A 20,172-nucleotide genomic window follows, 5' to 3' on the forward strand; every position below is an offset into this window, starting at 1 on the left:
AAAAAAATAAGGAGAGAGATTTGATATTATATTAAAGTACTTCATTTCTTTCCCAAATTAGTTCTCCTTCTGGAAGATAATGCTGGATAGTTATCCATGTAATACTTTCATTATAACAGAATGGAGAAGAATTGCATTAGCCTCAAAAGAGATATGAACTGGAAAGGTCATTTTTGTGATAATGGAATTCATCAAGGAGACTGAACAGACACTAGGAAAGATTCACAAAAGATGTCATTTTACCCCTCTGTCTGAATTTTTTTTTCCCCTGGTTATCAAAAGACCTTAGTTCTTTACAAAAAGTATATTTTTTAATTCACCTGGAACCATGCTTTTAGTTTATCATTGGTCTTACTAAAAAGACATTAGGCATTTTGGTCTAACTGTGAATTACACTAGGTCATCAAGAGGACCTGAATATTTAACATTTAGCAAAGAGGGTTCTCCATCATGTTTGATTTCTAACCATTTATATTCCAAAAATAGCTTTTCTTTTCCAGACTTGAAAGTAGTACTTTGTGGGGATGTCTCAATCTCTAGGGCTCTAAATTTACCTCAGATCTTTCAGGTTCTACATTTAAGATAATTCTTAAACTTGGAGGTCTGCATCTCACTTTCAACTTACGGAATTCAGATATTATCAAAAGCTACTTAGGTATGTCTTGAAGAGCTTTCATTGGGCTTTTGCAAATTAAATATCAGAAATACAGGTTTTCATAGTTATTGGTAAAGCTCAATTAAGTTTTACTAAAAATGAAACAATTTACAAATATTTGGGTTAGTCTTCATTCTTCTCTCCATGTTTCCAACCACCACACTCCCTCAGTTCTTCCCTCTGTTGAACCTTACTGGCTATGTCACCTTGAGGAAAAGTTTAATTTGCTCTACTCTTGGTATCTTACCTCTAAGATGACTAGGATAATTTCTGCCCTGTCTCAGAAATTTGAGGGAAATTATATGACATTATCTGTGTAAAACTTAATGGTAAAGTGTAAATTGTTGCTTATAAAGTGCCATTATACTTTTGTTATTTTTCTTTCTTCTTCCCTTTTTTTTCTTTTGAGATCAGAATCCCATCCACCCCATCAACAAACCCATTATATTTTAGTAAAACAAACTATGAGACATATGTCCTTCCCATTCTCATGCCTTCAGGTCAAAGGAAAATTCCTCTCGGCACTTTGGAGAAAAAATTTCTGTAGAGATTTGCTGCTGTGGACAGGATAGATCAGGTATGCCCTGCAGCTGCCAACCTCATGTAGAAGCCCTGTGATGTTAAAGCAGTGCCAGGGACACCTAAAGACTGAGTCAGGGTAGGTTCGGAGAGGGAAGTGAGGGGAAAAGAGAGATGCTGCTGAACGCAGACCTCTGTCAGCTCTCCATTTCTCAGTCATCATCAGCTCCCAAATACAGACACAGTCTCAGTGCGACATTCATGAAATGCCCATTGTGCTTCACAGGAGAACAATGCACTGCCATCATTGTTTGCTTCCCTGTGCTTAGCCTCATTTGGTGTGGGCTACTTTCTGTCAACCAACCAACAAAATAGAGTGAGCTTCTTATATTCCAAAGTTTCATTAGGAAGCCATTTATTTACAACCTCAAAATCATTTGCCTGTAATAGCAGCAGAGTAAGTAATGCTTTGGTCTCCACACAAACCTAAAAAGTAAATGTTTACCCAGAAGACTAGACATATGATGAAAATTAGAGAAAATAGGGCAAGCAGATAACACAAAAATGGATAAAACAAAAATGAATTAATTATATTTTGGATCTTGAGGGAAATGAGATTTACTTAAAAAAGGAAAGGTAGATAGTTTTGGTTTTTTTTAAGTTCTGAAAGAAATTTCAAGATAGTTTTCAGGACTTCCAAGGTTTTGTGGGTCAATTCTAATTTTTTTTTTAATGAAAGCGACATATGCCCCTAATGGTGGTATGCCCATTCACTTTTAGCTTTGCTTAGAGTCATTTGAGAGCTCACAGTTGAGACACACAGGAAAGAGAGGAGGAGAAGCCAGAGGATAGAGACTATGGAAGGACCGAGGCAAGAATTGCACAAGGGAAAAGATGAGTGAAAATGAATATATGGCTGTAGAAGGTGAAAAAAAATGTCCAAGTTGTATTGACTCTGATCTGAAATGGACAAAAAGAAAAATATATACCAAAATAACTCCAAATACTACAAAATAACTGTGAACTAGCAAAGAATTATTCAAATCTTTCTATACCAGCTCTAAGAAAGCAATATCTTCTAAAGAAAATTTCTCTTAGAGGTCAGAAGCAGGCTGAGGATGAGTGGGTTGGTATTTGAAGGGCAGAGGAGAAGGGCTAACCACACACCAACTGCAAGTACAGAATGTTTACAAGTCAGGTGCTCGGTAAGTTAGGGAGTACGTATGCTTTAAGGAATAATATTTATGCAGGAAACCTGAAAAGCCAATTGAGTGCCCATAAATATATGCATATTAAAGGAGATGTTGAAAAATTAGGATGCTTTTACACATTTTAAGAATGTTTTACACAAAGGAAAAGTATGCAGGAAGAGCTCAGTAAAAAAAGTGCAAATGTATTAACCATTAGGCCAAAAACAGCATCTGGCATTGTCAGCTGTCATGAAATGTCTTGATATATTTCAGTGGTTAATAAAAGGATACTACCATGTGATAACTGATAGTTTTATACCACTGTCTGAGTAGCTAAAAGTTGCTGAAACAGCAAATCATTTTATGAGCACTCATACAAGCAAGCACTGGAAGAATACTTTGAGATTTTTAAGAGTAGATTATAGACCAACTTGCATACTTCCAAGGCTTGACATGGTTTCCCATCAAGATGGCTGCAGCTGAAACAGCATGAGGCCAGTACACATTAGGGAATGTCACAGGGAAGGCAGGGCCCAATGCCAAAGAGAGGGGGACACGAAGATGCTGGCGTGACATCAGTGTATCCAAAGTAGTAACAAAAACATCATTTTATTGTCATGATGGTTCCATGTTGTCTGTAAGTCATTTCATTTATATTTTTTGACAAGGTTGATATTTAATAGTTGGCATAACAATATTCGAATATTATACAGAGTAGTAAGAAGCAGTCATTGAGAATCATTCATCAAATATTACTAAGTATCAATAAAATCTGTAATCCAATGTGGCTAATGATTTATGCTCACCAAGTTGTACTGTCGCTATTTTGCAAGCAAATTTTGTATTGTCTTTATGAAGAGAATAAGAGTCATATTGAACAATTAAATCCAGGCTAACATGTTTTACAAAGTTAACATTCTGGCTGACAGGGTTTCGAAAGATACACAAAACCCATCTATCACAGGGCGGGGTGGAAGGACACTTTTTAAATACCTGGCCTCACAAGCAAACATGATTATTATTATTACGAGTAACAGATTAACTTGTTATTGTGCTTTTAGGAAATCTTGTCCTGTAGAAAAAAACAAAAAACTTATGATAAAGTAATAGGATCATTATTACTGCTACCATTAATAAAAATTAATATTAAACTTATAATCATAAAAAACATAATTATTTGGTTTCTCCTATGGAGCTTTTCCTATAATGTTCTTATTGCTCATAACCATCCCATGCAGAAGATGTTAACACATTTTTATAAATGAGGGAACCAAACTGCAGAGAGAAAAAGCAACTAGCCTAATGTCACGTACCAAGGTGGAGTTCCAAATCCACATTTGCCTGAATTCAAAGCCTGAGCTTTCCTTTCATGCTAAAGACATGTGTAGATATGATTGCCTTCAGGGCTTAACGTACTTAGCTCATAAAAACTAGAAAAATGGAAAACCAAATTATTTGTTTATTCTGACTACAAAGATAATCAATTTTAAGCAAATAGAGGGCAGCTTCCATATTAAGAAAAACACACATAGGTTGGGGTAACTGCTACTTCTGCTTAGTGATCTTGTATCTCTGGTGCTGCCACCCTTACCTTAAAATAAGGGGTCCTTATTTTTTTTGAGATCCATTCTCAGACCATGTGGTCCAGTGGAGCTGGAAAGATCAGGTGATAAATTCTGGCTCTGCCACTCTCTAACGGTGTCCCTAGAAACACATTAACATCTCTGAATTTCAATGTTCTCATCAAAATACAAAGAAAATTAGCATGGCCATTCAGGGTTGTCATGATTAGGGGCGTGTAGGAAGAGTAACTCAATGGTGGTTGGAACAAATTAGGAAAATAATGAACTGAGACTTCTATTATTCTTTCTAAGGTTGTAACTCTTGTCGAGGCTGAGCCAAGGACTGAGGAATGGCCTGAGTGTGGAATGTTGCATGCTGTGGAAAGTACCCTTTGTTAGATCTTACTTAGAAAAGGAAAAAAGGCTTTCTCTACATTTACTTCATAACTTCCTTCAAAGTCATCATTTTCAAGTAGCCTTAACAGTATATCATCCTGTGAATGACCTAACAAAGCCACTGAATACTCTTGGTTTTAGTCTAAGAATGGGTTTACCCTCAGAGTTTATCCCACAACCAAGCCAGTTTGGAAAAGTAGAAGAAAGTATCCTAAGTAAAAGTCAAAAAGGTGAGGAAAGAAAATCCAACTCTGTGTAGAAGGCCTGTGTCGTATTTAAAAGAGATGAGGGTCTCCTGTGGAAGCTGAAGCCTAGGTGAGCATGCATGAGTAAGAGAGACTGCATGGACTACATAAGACATTGTTATCAGATCGAAGCGAATGGAATTCTGGTCTTAGGTCTGCCTTCATTGCAGACTGCTGAGAAACCTCTGAGCACCTTAGCTTTCTTCAGTTTTAAGAAAGAAGAGTTGGAGACTGCTCTCTTCCTGAACTTGTTTCAAGTTTCTTCAGACCATTTTCATTTTACAATTTCTGCATTTCTTGAAATTTCAAATAAATTAGGCTAAAATAAAGACAGTAAACCCTGTCCTATTTCCTGAGCAGTCAGTTTGTTTTGGAGAGAAGGGGGGAGAATGTGTGCAAAAGCTCTTGGAAAAGTTAAAAGATGTATTAATATGCAAAAGTTTGTTTCTATTAAGAAGGAAGATGATCTTGAGTCATAGAAGGGAGGTTTCAAGATAGATTTTTTAAATGATGCTGAAATATGCTTTGAGGAAAGGATGTGGGAATTTCTAAAAAGAAAATTATTGAAAGTTATCTCATGGTGTGGTTTAAGTGCTAGTTGAAGACAACTTGAACTATAGGACTTCCCGAAATGCCTCTGAGCTTAGAGTCTTTGAAATTTAACCTGGAGCTTTCAGACCACACAGTTCTTGTCTTCATTTATTGATTTACTTGAAAAACATTTGCCGAGTGTCTACTCTATGCTAGGTCCTGTGAGAAGCAGTGGGGCCCACAGTGATCAACACAGTGCAGTAAGACGAGGCCCCTGACCTGCTTGGGCGCCCCTGGAGAGATTGAGATTTCTTCAAGGACAGGCTGGAGGTGAGCTGGTGAAGTCGGCACAGCATCTTCACTGTGTTTTCACCAGGGTGTGCTGCAGCTTCCTCCACCCAACCTTGCTGTCCTCCTTTTAGTCCCTGGCTGAGGTCTGGCCTGTCTTGCAAAGTGCTTTGCCGCAATCTCTTGTACTTTCCATGTCCCCTACCCCATTTTAAGGTCTCAGATAGGAGGACATCGAGTCTTATTAAATGCATTCTGAACAAACATGTAATCCATAACCATTCCATTGGAGGAGAGGGGATTATACTTTAAAAGATGACATTTATTACTACAAATTAAGGATTCTCTATGATAACATATAGAAAATAAAACAAAATGAAGAAAAGATATTTAGTCCAGATGTGGGAGATAGTTGATGAAAGGTATAATCCTTGGTACTCTTTAAATCACACCACTGTGAAGTTTGATTGTACAAGGCCAGCCTTTTGTCTGTTACCCTTTTCCTCAAGGTGCCAAAACTAAGTGCCAAATGCTGAGGCGCCGTAGATCATCTGCCTAAGTGTGGCATACAGCCCCCTACATCATGCTGAGTAGATGTCATTTTTTTAACACTGTGGATTTGTTTCAGTGTAAGCATTTTACTTCTTCTGGGGATCCTAAAAGTGTATTCTTCCGTGATTTGAGCTGAAGATACCTCAGGGGAAACAAAGTGAATGAAGCAATAAAAAAAGGTGTTGTTGAAATTCTGTTCGCCCTTGCTTCTTCAACTACCACCCAATTCAAACTAGACATAGCCTGGGTCTATAGCATTTGAATGACAAGTGAAAAATACCGTCAGCCGTCTGGATGTTTCCAAGTATCCAAGTGTTTGGTATTATGTAGACAAATACATGGATGATGGCGTTTTTTTTAAATGCTGGAGATGGTTTACGAAGACTCCTTCTCATTACCCAAAGTATTCCACGAAGGGCAAAATATCTTCACCCTAGTTTTTCCTGTGGAGACTATGTAAAAAGTGATTTTGAGAAAAGATAAAGGGGGCCTGCCTTCCTGTGTAGTATCAGATACTGGCTCAGAATAAGTGCTTTTGGCTAGTCTGATAGGTAAAATTATCTACTTCCAAATTTCAACGTCTGGCATTCCTCCATTGTAGCTGACCTTATGATACTGTATTACGTGAAAGGCATTTCTTTCCTCTCTCAGCTTTCCCCATTAGATAGGCTGCGTGGATCGGACTGGTCCTGCAAACATAGGCTTCTTAGAAGCAAAGGCTATTAAAGCTTTAGTTCATTCACATTAATTTTTAAAATTTCTACATTTGGATGAAATTAACCCTATTCGTGGCATAAAACTGACAAGTCCATACAGACTTTTAACACCCCATTAATCTTACTTTGTTAGACTGGGGCACACACCAGCCAGAAACTGGAAATTTGATTAGCTGGTCCCATGCATTAGCTATCTCATTGGTATGGCATTTTAAAATATTTTCCAGATATACAAAGCCATGTTAGCTTTTTCAAGGTCTGTATGGGGTTAGCAAAAAATATACCAAACAACCTCCTTACGAAATGGTTCTACTTTAGCTACCAAAAACTGATTTTCTCCTAGGGATTTTTTTCACTGATAAATAATAATCTTGAAGAGGACTATGCAGGCTGAACTTTGATTTGTGGTAACCTTACAGCTCAGGGCATTTTTTCCCTAATCCTCTAGATTTATCAGGATCTAGTAAAATTTTTTCCAGTGGCAATTTGATAATAATTTTCAATTTTATACAATACTCTGGGGTTTTCAGAAAATCCTTCTGATGGACATGAATCCAATTGGAGTCATTTTGAAATGGATAGTCAGTTTATTGGATTAGCTGATAAGGTGATGAAAATCTCTTCTAATCAGATGGATATCTTTAATGAATCAAAAAAGGCTTTTTCATCCATCTCTAACTCATTAAAGCCTTTGTAAATCTCATGGAATGACTTAATGGTACACTTTATGTCCCTTTCTTCTTTTGTGATTTTTTTTTAACAGCTTAGCAAATTGTTCATAGAGAAAACTGTGTATCACAGCATAAATGCTTCAATTCAGAAGCTAATGCAGCCCCCTTGCTCACAAGGAGCTGGCCAACCAAGCTGAAATCAGGAGGACACCAAAACTAATCTATTTTAGATTCTCAGAGACCAGAAAAATAAGTTGTAATGCACAAGGGCATTTGCTCCTGGAGGTTTCACCTGAGATTTCCATCTCTTCTCTCATCTCCACATTAAGCAAAAAGAATAGAAGCGTGGCCTGAGGCAAAGCAAGGCCTTTTCCTCTAAACTCCTGAATAGTGTCACAGTTGGTGAAAGCAGCTGATTTAACAGAGTGACTTACAACAGATACATTCACCTGAGGATTATTTCAGCTTCTCAGCAAAATGACTGGACAGTTAAAGGCATATATCCTTTTTTGCTGTCCTCTTCTTTAACCAATACTCATGTGCTGAACACTTCTACAGTAATAAGTGATACCACTAATAAAGCGAGCATCCATTTCCATTCCTCTGGTATTCAAATTAAAAGGTATTACTTCCCTTTTTCTCCTGTGGAAGCCTGGAGTATATCCTTTCTGTCACTGAGAAACTGCTATGGCCTAAGGAGCTAATAGCCCAATAAGCAACTGCGGTTATTCTGAGCAGATAACTACATTCACTTCAAACAGGGAGACACAGGCAAATTTGATTGCTTTTTTTGGGTGCCAGGTCACTTCCTATAACATATGGACCACGAAGGTCTCTCATCTCACCTCTTACCTCCTCATCTAGCTCCTACTCAATGACAAAGTCACCAAATACCAGATTAAAGATGATGACTATTTTTAATCATAAAAGGTGTACAGCTATTCTCTTGTAATACAAAAACACCCATCAATCATATGACATTTTGAACATATGTCATTCTAAAACTCACGAAGTTTTAAGGTTAGCTCCTTTTAAGCATAAGATTCTTTTCTTAGAACTTGCATTTCAGAAAATAAATCTAATCCTGCCAGAAAGCACAGCTTTTAAATTTGCAAATGCCTATAAAAGTTGGCTGTGTGAGTTTTTATAAGAAAATCACAAATTTATATGACGCTTACGTATACTATTTCTCTCCATCTGTCCCTGGCCAAAACCATCCATTGTATTTTGTTAATAACCACGTTATTACACTATTTGCATTTTTAAATATACATTTTAGGATTGAATTTTAACCTGTTTCCTCTGCTTACACATCCCATGTCTTACTTGCAAGAAACGACTTGAGCTTCAGCTGAGGAGTTGCACATATTCTCCTCATCGCAAATGCAGTCTCTAGGGAATAATTTCCTGTGGGAAGTAACTGTAGGAGTATCTCCGTTGTGCTATGGAAATGTAAGAACAGCTGCCAGTTTTTTTTTTTTAAGACTAACCTATGTAGAAAAATGTCAAACTAGGGGCATTTCTACCTTTCCCTTGACTAAATACAGGCATCTTCTTTAAGCACTTACTAGAAGGGAATTTGTTAACCAAGCTGATGTCTCGAAAACACGCCAGATACCACCAAGCAGAAATTCAGTAGTATTTTTCTTAGCACTGTGGAAGATACTGTTAAATACAATTTATCATGTCTGAGTTAAGATAATTAATGAAGTGTATATTTCCTTTTTCTTCCCTCTCTTTCTCTCTCTCTTTTATAATTAGTGATAGCATGCCAAAGTTTTAATACCTTCTGGGTTTCTTGTATACAGGAGAATTATGTGAAAAGAGATGCTTGCCCCACTATACCAAATGAGAAAAAAAATAGAAAAAATATATAATATTATGGTTTTTTATGTAAAAAATACATAATATCAAATATATAGGCACACACATGTAATTCCTTAATTTTTCCCATTTAATGGTTATTCATGCTAAAATAAAAAGGGAATTTATAACATGTATATATAAAACATTTTGTAAGATAACTTTTATTTAGTTCTTTTGTTCATAATATTGCAATGTTATGGGGGCAGTGTTTGTTTAAACAAAATTTGCTCTGAACTTGGTAAATTGTCAAAGAGCACCTAAATTATATCCCTGGGAATTTCTAAACTGTACTTAAAATTTTGAATACTGTATTAGGAGAACATCTGTAAATAGTCTGATACATGAGCTTACTTGCAAACATAGCCATTTTGGTATTTTAAATAATCACCCCAGAATTTTTTTTAAATATCATTTTGAAATCAGACAGCACAGCAAGGAGGTAGGTGTCAGAATTAAACACAAATGGAGATGAGGTCATTACTTATACATTAATATTTTTTATTCTTTTGGGTCCTTTTTGTTGGGATTATATTTATGTTGTCATTCCCTTCTGAAAGATGGAAAAACAGATGATTTAAAACATTGTGCTATATTTTTGACAGCATTGTCAGAGCCAAGGTATGAATTTTATTTCTACATAAATATACTGCAATGCTGAATATTTTCCCTGTAATAGAGGTAGAGTAAGAATGTCAATATAATGGTAAGATTCAAAGGTTTTATAGGGTTTTTTTCATTAACAAAAAATGAAAATAAAGAGAAAAGTCCTGAGAAATATTCTGAAAGAGTACATAAATTGCACTAATTTAGCTTCTTATATGTCTGTCTACTTCACTATGTCTCTAACTGCAGTGAGTGAATTGGATCATTTTTTTTTTTCATTTTGAGACTGAACCACACAAAGAGGAGATTATTAGATACACAAAGGAGATGCTATATAAATCATCAAGTGTTGACTAGTATGTTATAATGTAGGATAGAAAAAACTGAAATGATATGTGAAAAGAATGAAAAAACAGTTGGAGGAATAACATGTATAAAGTGAACATTTTACCAACCAAAGACAGATGCAATTGTGGAGCTAAGTGTTTGTAGTAGAATCAAAGGAGAGGCAAAATCTTGCCCCATCTTACTCTAAGGCAATGTCCAGGAAACTGGAGAACTAACTAGATCTTGTGGCTTTGGTCAGTTTCTGTTTCTGTTAGCAAAAAAAAAAAAAAAATACATCAAAGTTTCTCTGAACTTATTTCTCCTTTTTTAAAAAGTCAGTATACCAAAGAAACTTGACTTTTATAAGACCTGACCATCTGTCAATAGTAAAGAATAATGGTCATGATCATGATTGTCATGATCATGGTGGTGGTGTAGGTTAGGTTCCCTGGTTGCAGTCATTGGATTAAATGCAAGCTCAAATAAAATAAAAGCTGTCAGGTTACAGGGGTCAAACAAATTAAGTTTTCTTTGAGATTTGGATCAGCATCTGAGTTTAGTAACTAAGTTTCTTAACTGAATATTAAGAATTGTCACTCAAGCATGGGAAAACAGTGATGATTCTGTAATGGCTTACTATTGAGATTATTCTTGTCTAGCATATGGACTATTTCACATCACACTTCACAAGTTTTGATACCTCTGACGTCTTAATCTAAAGTAGATACTGTTTAAGATCCTGTGATCACTAAAGTGCTCTAAAATATGAGCTATTTAAATATGTATTTCTTGGCAATTAATGCCTACCGGTGACAGTGACCAAATGTTTCATTACAGGATGGTTAATGAAAAGAAACCATAACTGAAGAGGAACATAAGAGAATTAACCTAGACTTTTTTTCCCCTGTAGCCTTTCACGTTGCCACAGAATAAACAGATTTAATGCAGTAGTTCTTTAATCTTCTTTAAAAGGGCGATGGGAAATTTCCTATATAAAATATTGTATCCTGAATATGGTTATTAATCAAATTCAACATCCAATTCAGGAACTGCATGAGAGGTTGTCAAATTTACAGAGAAAAGGTCAAATTAGTTTACATAGTATGAGTAAATTATTTTCCCATCTGACTAAATGATTTTTTAAACTCAGACATTATTTTTGAAGCCTAACAGAAAACAGAACATTGGATCACAAAGGGTAGAGGAAATATAAAGTCACCGAGTTAATGCTATGTCTGTTTTAATTAACTACTCAGTACAAAAATTTTAAGCAGGTTACAAACACAGCGTGCACGTACAACAAACAAGATTACAACTCCGTAGACAAAAAAATTTAAACTTGTAAAGAAATAAGAATAGAAGAAAATGCACCACATTATTAACTGTTTGAGCAGTAAAATTGTCATTGATTTTGTTTCTCTTCTTTTGCTTTACTTTCATCTTAATAAATAGGAATTATTTTAAAGAAAAAGTATGTTATTGTAAGTATTTTAATTAAGACATTTCTTCTTAAGAAATAATTTCAATTTCTACCGATGCTTTTCAAGAAATGTGAGAACCACCTTAAGCTGATGTATTTTAGTGGTTGTTTCTGCAGAAAAAGGTCCAACTGTGGAACAAGGGCAGTTTGGTAGGGAAGACAATTCCTCATGTACATGGCCTTAATTTAGGAGTTCTCAGGTTCATATCACAAATTAAATGGCTTCCAGAAACATTTAATATACACAAGATTACTTCTGTGTTTCATTTTACTTCCCCAAGTATGTTATCTTTTCAGCGGTAAATGCTGGCTTCTTTTCAGTAAATAGTGCGTTTGGCAAGAACTGAAGCATTTTCTCGGCTGTGCAAGTGATGATTAATGATTCAGTGCTCAACAGCATCAGGATAATTTTCACTGGATCTTTGGTTTAAAAAAATATATTGTTTCTATTTTCCTTCTTCAAATTCATATATGTAAAAAGGAAGGGCAAGATCCAGCTAAAATCACATGACATAGAGATAGAGGATGCATTTAAATATAAGCATTTCATCTTCCTGAATCAACTCTGCTTCCCCCAATTCATGGAGAGTAGAATAGTGTATTAATATATTATGATGCATGACATTTCTTTAAATAGCTGAAAAATAAGGGTAGCCCTTCCGATATAAATAATGCTCATATACATACCCTTAGAAGCAATAATTTTCTGTGATACCAACACATTCTGAGAATAGACAGAAACATATAAAAAGAGTACCAGTATTTATTGTTTGGTTATGAAGTACCAGGTACTGGGCTGAGTGCTTATAAGATACAGTTCACTGAGGCTTTTCTGCATCTCTCAGAGTAGGAGATGAAGCAATAGACTCCAGACAGTAAATAACTTACCAAGTTTCACAGCTCATGAGAGGTGCCACCAGGTTTGAAATACATCCCACCTGATTTCAGGAACCAGGGAATTCTGCTAGACTGTGGTGCCACCTTCATATTCCTTGAAGGGGCGTGGATTGGGTGGTAGGCCTGAGTCAGAGCCTTCAAACAACTTGTCATCATGGCTGAGATGTTCATTTATTCTACAGTTTAGCAAATCTGAAGAGAAAAATCTTCCCAGACTGGAAGAAAACTGAACGTTCACCAGTGAGGAGAGGTTGAATAAGATTGGGAATATACTCTTTAGGTTGGCTTAAAGGAAATTTCCGGGAGAGATTTTTAAGGGGAAAAAGCAAATTTCTTCCCTCAGCCTTAAATCTAGGGAAAGGGAGTTACATGAGAACAGTCGGCTGGAAACTTTTTTCTGTGTTGAGAATAGCTTTTAGGAAACAGCTTAAGCTGCTATTATTTCATTATCTCTACCTCTTTAACATTTAAAAAATTTGACCTTCAAAGAAAAAAATAGACCAACCCTAGAAGGGAAAGACACGTTTTCAAAAGACAAATGTCTTACAGGAATATATACCTATTTTTTTTAATTGGTTAGTTAATAGATTGATTAATTGGTTTAGTTCTTCAGTGTTTGCAGTAGTTTGGAGATTTTTATTATCCTTGAGAGCCAGGAAGGAATTCACCCTAAGCATTTAATTTTCAGAATGATTACAGTTTTAATATTTTTTCCTAGGCACTTTAAGAAATCCAAACAGTGTAAAAAAGTCAAATGATACATAAAAATGAAAGCAAGTAAAACACATGCTGCAATTTGTACCACTCTGTGATAATCATCATTAACATTCTGGTGACCCAACTTTCTTGCATGACTTTATGATAGACAAGAAAGAAAGAGAGAGAGAGAGAGAAAGAAAGAAAGGGAGAAAGAAGAAGAAAGAAAGAGAAGAGGAATTTTACATAAATAGAATCATAGCATGCCTGTGGTGGTTTTGTTTGAATGTTTTTACTTTTGTTAACCTGCCTGCATCTACATAACTGCCCCTCACTGTTAGTCCTAGGTAGTTCATATTGGGAACTTGTTTATCTTTTCCATATTTTTCTCGTTATGTAATCATTTGCAGTGATATTGTGGAAATTTTGCAACTGTTTATTTCACAAAAATTAAATCGATATTTCCTTGTGTCATTGCTTTTTCTCCTTAAGGAAACCTCTTCGTGTAAATTGGTTTAAATACAATTTATCCTTTTTAATAGCTGAATAATACGCCATAGTGTAGAAGTACAAGATTTTATTTCCAAATGATGGTTCACTTAGTGTGTTTCTATTTTTCCAAAGAGCATTAAAATGAGTATCCATGAACCTCTCTGTTTTAGATATATAAGGGTCTTACTTTAATTAGATTTTCAGAAGTAGATTATGAAGCCAAAAGATATGTGTATATGTTAATTATACTAGATATTACCAGATAGCTTTTCTAAAACCCTGTAAGAAGTCCCATTTTACGTGGGTATGCTAAATGACAAAGCAATATATACTGCTTTGCCATAATCCGAAATAAGGGATATTAAAAAGCATCTCTCTCATTCTTTTTTTCATTTAATCATATATTCACTGAGTACCTAGATGCCAGTTACAAAACTGGTCTATGAATTCACTTAGGGTCACCAGAAATTAAAATTGCTAAATCCAAGAATCTTCTACACAGTTTCAAATACTTGGCAGTGACTCTCAAATATAGCCTTCAGAAGAGCATTTGTCAGTATCAACTCTTCATGTCAGACAGTTGATTGATTGGTTGGTTTGGTTAGTGTTCAGTCTTCTCTACTCCCCCAACTCACAGCACCACTGTCACCATGTCCCCATTATTGATAGACGTGTTCCATATTCTTCAGGTGTGTTGGGCAGAAACAGAGATTAAGAACCATTATTGCAGGCTTTAATCCACCTAACCAAACTCCCTGCAAATTATTGTCTGATTTAAAAAGCTACAGAGGATTTCTGTTCCAGAAATTAGATCACTTGCTTTTCCTGTATACATTCATAAACTATTATCTTAGAAATGTTTACAAAATTTATCTAATCAGGTTTTCTGAAATAAACTAAGTTTAAAACAATTTGATAAATGCAACCCATGCAGAAATTATCATTTAAAATATACATAATAGATTGTATAAGGTACCTTAAATGGAAGTTAAAGATAGCAGCAACCTCAGAATTCAATAAAGAAACTTTGTAGAATCAACATAACTTACATATCGCTCTGTGTCTGATCATATCATATAAAGCTATTTTGGGTTTTATTTTTAACTGACACAGAGGAGAAAATGCTTTATTAATTGAGGAAAGAAATCTTTGAATAGGAATAGCATTGACTTTTAAATTATTGGCCTTATCTTGCTCTTTTATGTATGCTCAGAATAGTGACAGCATTTTCAACAATGTTCCAAAAGCCATTTAGCTTACAAAGTGGAATTATTGTGATACGGTACACTTAATGCATTTCTTCTTCATAGCATCTTATTTCATAAAAATCAATTGGATTTTATGCCTTGCATAGAAGGCCCTTCTTCCACAATGAAGTCAGAGTTATTATGGGTATGCTGGCCAGATATCATCAAATGCACTCGAAGCTTTCTATAGTATTTATTGTTGTACAGAATGCAGTGTAAGGCACTCCACCACACTACAAGAATAGCACTTTCTCTAGCACATCCATTGTAGGAATACTTTATAGGAAGCTATTAACATTACAGAGGGAGGCAAGGATGTCTTGAAGTTTTTCCAGAGAGTAGATGTACTCAATTAACAAAAAAGCTGTCCTAATACAAGTTTACAAATAGTGTACCTAGGACAGTGCCTAGCCTGTGGGAGGCATTCTACAGATAATTTGTTGAACAAGTGAATGAAGGCAATTTTCTAACCTGTGCAATGATGACACAAAGGTAAGACACAAACATACACAGGCAAGAATACAAGTCCCATTGATGTAGGTAAGGAAATAATACTGGATTTTCATACAGTAGAGCTGGGGGACAAGGAGCATATTTCATATTGGAGGGACAAACTTCCATGTCCTTTGGGAGCCATCTACCAGTGAAATTTCAGGTTGAAATTCCATTAGGCTCTTCTGAAACTTGTTTCCTTCCATTCTCAAGGGGCCTAGGAACCTCCTGATGGCTTTCACCTCTTGTAGAGTCCCAGTTGATGTGTCTGCCTGCTCACCAAATGCAAGTGACCCATAACAACCACGGTGCATTTCTGATCATTTACTGAATAAAAGAATCCAAGGAAATGTTCTTCAACTTACCATCTTCCATTTTTAATGAGTCTGGGCTTCAAGCCTTCTTGAAGTCTATTCCTAGAGTATAAATTCCAAAGATGGAGTTTTAGCAAGGCTTTGCTCCATGTTAATTTCCTTCAAATATCCATGGAAGTATTTTTAAAGGTATTTAATATATTTAAAGGTATTTATGCTAACACAGTGAAAAATGAATAACAAGATATATGTGACACAGAACATCTATGATGAAATTAAGGTGCTCAAAATATATTTTCTCCTCTTTTATGATACATAATAATATAGATATCTATCACAACTTTTCCTCTTTGTTTTTATTAATTTTTTTGAAAATTCTGGGTACATAAATACATGTGGTTTCACATTAATACATAAATTGGATTATATATTAGGACTTTATTAGTTCAGTATTTTTGCTCCTTCCCCCCTTCCCCCTTATTTCTTCTTAGCTTCTCTTACCTGTAGGGTATAGGATATTAACTACTTCATATGCATACTTTTATACTATTCTCATAGCATATAATCATACATGAATATGCAGATATATAGATATATACACATATATATGGGGCTGGTCATGGGGGTTTTTTGTTTGTTTGTTTGTTTTTAAAAATGGCATATGTTATACATACTTCTCTCCACATTGCTTTCTCCTCTGAAAAACACCTCCTGAAATCATTTTAAATCAGCCCTTGTGTTTCTTTGTCATCCTTTGATGTGGCTCTCTAACAGTTTAGGGCCTTGATGTACCATAATTTATTCCACCATGACTTAGTATGTTTCTACTGTTTTGTTGTGAAAATGAATTCAAAGATAAATTCATTTCCTTCTGGGTACATTCATACATATGGGTGTTTTTCTTTCAGTGGCACAGATTCACAAGAGTGGGATTGTTAAAATTAGAGAGAGAGGTGGGGGGGGAGGTAGATAGACGATAGATAGATGATGAATGATGGATGGATTTGAGTAGTGTTTCCACACTTCTGTCCAAAATGGCTAAAACATTTTACATTTCTGTCAGTAAGCCTTTATTCCTATCACTGGCCTTTATTTTTCTTTATCAAGTAGTAAGTAATGAAACCTTCTCCCATTATCAAATTTTGCTAAATATTAGTGAGTTTACAGCTTTTCATACAATTCTAGCCTGTTTGGTTTGGTGTCCTGAAAATTGCTGTTTCATATTCATTCCTTCTTGTAGTTTACAAGTGCAATTTTCTAATAAATTTTCAAGAGATGCATAAATGCAGTAATATTCAGCACTTATCTTCCACATTCAAATATTTTTCCAAACATTGTTTATCTGTTGCTTGTATATTGTATCTCTGTGTAATTTTATGTAGTCTACAGTAGCTATCTTTAATTTTATAATTCATTGTTTTCTTATTTAGGTTAAAAGATTTTCTTTCCTTTTTGCTCTATTTCCCAGACTAAAATAATTTCCCTAGATTTTTTGTATGGTTTTTATTGTTTTACTCTTTACATTTCAGTTTTTACCCCAGCTGGAATTTAGTAATTGTATGCTGTAAATTGGCAATACTGATTTATGTTATTATACTCCAGATAACTGGCTAATTGAACAAGAACTACTCTTTTCATTCTGAATTTAAATGCCATCATGTTCTGTATTAACTTTTCATATACATTAGGATCTTTGCCTGGATTTACTATTCTCTTCTATCTCATACATACCTATACCAATACCGTATTGTTTGGAGTTGAGGTGTTCTGTGCTATGACTTGTTCTTTTAGAGAACAAGTTTCCTTTATTATTATTTTCTTTCCTGATTTTCTTGATTATCTTAAGACATTTCTTCTTTCATGTAAACTTCAATATAATTTATCGAGTTGAAAAAAATATGTTGAGACTTTAATTAGTGCAATTTATTTTTTATATTAAGTTTTCTAAATCTAACTGAATAACCTTCCCTTTGTAGATATATTCTTTATGTTCTGTGTATGTCCTTCAATAAGATTTCATTATTTTCTTTATATAGATCTTGTTTCTTTCTAATTAACCTAATTACTAACAGTTTTAGTATTTTTTTTCATAGTACTGTTAATGAGATATTTTTGTTATATCCATTTCCAGGAGCTTATTGTTAATATATAAAAAGTTCATAATTTTGTATTTTGCCTTTTATCCAATTTATCACATACTCTTTTTAATTCTAGTGGATTTTTCTAAATCAGAGTTCTTTGGATATAATAAGATTTACATCTACCTTTTTAATACTTTTACCAATCATTTAATTTTATTGTCCTAATGTTTTATCTAGAGCTTCCAAGACTGATGAATAGTAATAGTAATAACAGATAGCTTTGTCTCATTCTTGATTTTAATTGTAATAGTTTTGCCACTTAGAAAAATATTGATTTTCATTTTTATTAAATGATCTTTATTATCTTTAATTAGGTTTCTTTAATTGCCATTTGACCTAGTGATTTTCAGAAGTTGGATGCCAAGTTTAAGCACACTATTTCTATCTTCTATTTCTATAATTACGTTATTTTTTAAATTTGTTTATGTAATGGATTATGCTGTTAGATTTCCAATAGTTAATCACTCTTGCATTGCTGGAATAAACTTGGTCTCATCTAAGTGCATTACTTGTTTTCCATATTGTTGAATCCTCTTTGCCAGTATCTAATTTGACATATTTGTATATGTGTTTAAGAGGGATTAGACTCTATATTTGTTCTATATAATCTTGATTAAATTTGCACCACCTCTAAAAAATTACTAAAATTTTTCGTTTTCCCCATGCATGAAACAGTTAATAGAATGAGAAAGTTAAACTGTTAAGAAGCTAGATGGAATTCATCTATGAATCCATCTGGTCTTGGTGAGATTTTTAAAGATAGCTGTATGATCACCTATTCAAATTGTTCAGTGGTAAATGGACTGAGTATTCCGTTTTAATTGATTTTGTTACTTTATACTTTTATAAAAAGTAGTTTGTTCCAACTTTTCAAAGTTTTAGCCAAATAATTGCAATTTCTTCTATAGTTCTTTTCATTGTTCTTGTCATTCAACTTCTTTCCCACAGCTAATTTTGATATTTGTCCTTTTTTTCTTTATCAGTTTCATAATTGAAACACTTCCATCTCCTTAATTGCTCATTTCATAAAATCAGCTTTTTAAATGAACTTTATGGCTACCAGTAGGTTTTTATACTTTAGCAATTTCAGATTCATCTCTTTTTCTAATTCTTTTTTTACTTCCTTTTTATTTTTCTCTTCTTTTGTAAATTTCTTAAGTATTTATTATTTTACTATTGTTGATATTCTTGTCATGTTTAATATGTGATGAAGGGGATACATTTCTTTCTCATTTTAGTGATGTGAGGCAGTAATTTGAGGTTCTATATCCCCTGCTTTCTTGAATTGGTAATGTCAATTTTTATCTCCTCTTTGATATAAGAATAACTGAAAAGTATGTTTTTAAATTTTTAGGTAGTTAAATTGACTTCTTGCATTTATTGCTTAAGTTATTTTGTTAAAGGATGTGATCTTTAGTTGGATGTGATCTAATTTGTTTTTATTCCTGAGGTTTTCTTAATGGTCAAGTATCTCATCAGCTTTTTAAATATTCCATGGACAAATAAAGAAGATTTATGTTTTCTTTTGAAGAATGAAAGTTACTATTAAAATAAGTATATTGATAGTAATATTCAAATTCTCTATATCATTTCATATTTTTGTCTACTATATCCATTCAGTTTTGAAAGGGATATTTTATTACATTATATCCATTCTTAGTCTATATAAATTTTAGCCCATTGAATGCCACTTCATCTGTTAATATATCACGTCTGTATTCTTTTGTATACAATTACATGATTTTTTTTTAACCCATATTTTTATTTTGTACTTTTCTTTTAGTATTTTAGGTGTTTTTCAGGGCCTTGCTTTTGAACCTAATATTAGAGTCACCATTTTTAACAAAGCATTTAGCTTATACGCATTTGATGAAATGGAGAATGCATTTGATTTTATTCTTTCTATTTTATATACAGTTGCCTATTAAACCATAGAGGTTTGTCCTGCACAGGTCCACTTACACACAGATTTTTTTTTTTTATAAATACAGTACAATACTGTAAATGTATTTTCTTTTCCTTATTCCTTCCTTTCTTAGTAACATTTTCTTTGGCTTACTTTATTAAAAAATATAGTATGTGATATATGTAACATACAAAATATGTGTTAATTGACTATGTTATCGGTAAGGCTTCCAGACAACATTAGACTGTTAGTAGTTAAGTTTTTGGGAAGACAAAAGTTACACATGGATTTTTCAAGCACGAAGGAGGGGATTCGGCATCCTTAACCCTGGCGTTGTTCAAGGGTCACCGTACACGTTTATGTTGTTCTTTTCTCTTGATAAAATT

Source organism: Neomonachus schauinslandi, chromosome 7 (assembly GCF_002201575.2).
Source record: "Neomonachus schauinslandi chromosome 7, ASM220157v2, whole genome shotgun sequence".
Lineage (NCBI taxonomy): Eukaryota > Metazoa > Chordata > Mammalia > Carnivora > Phocidae > Neomonachus > Neomonachus schauinslandi.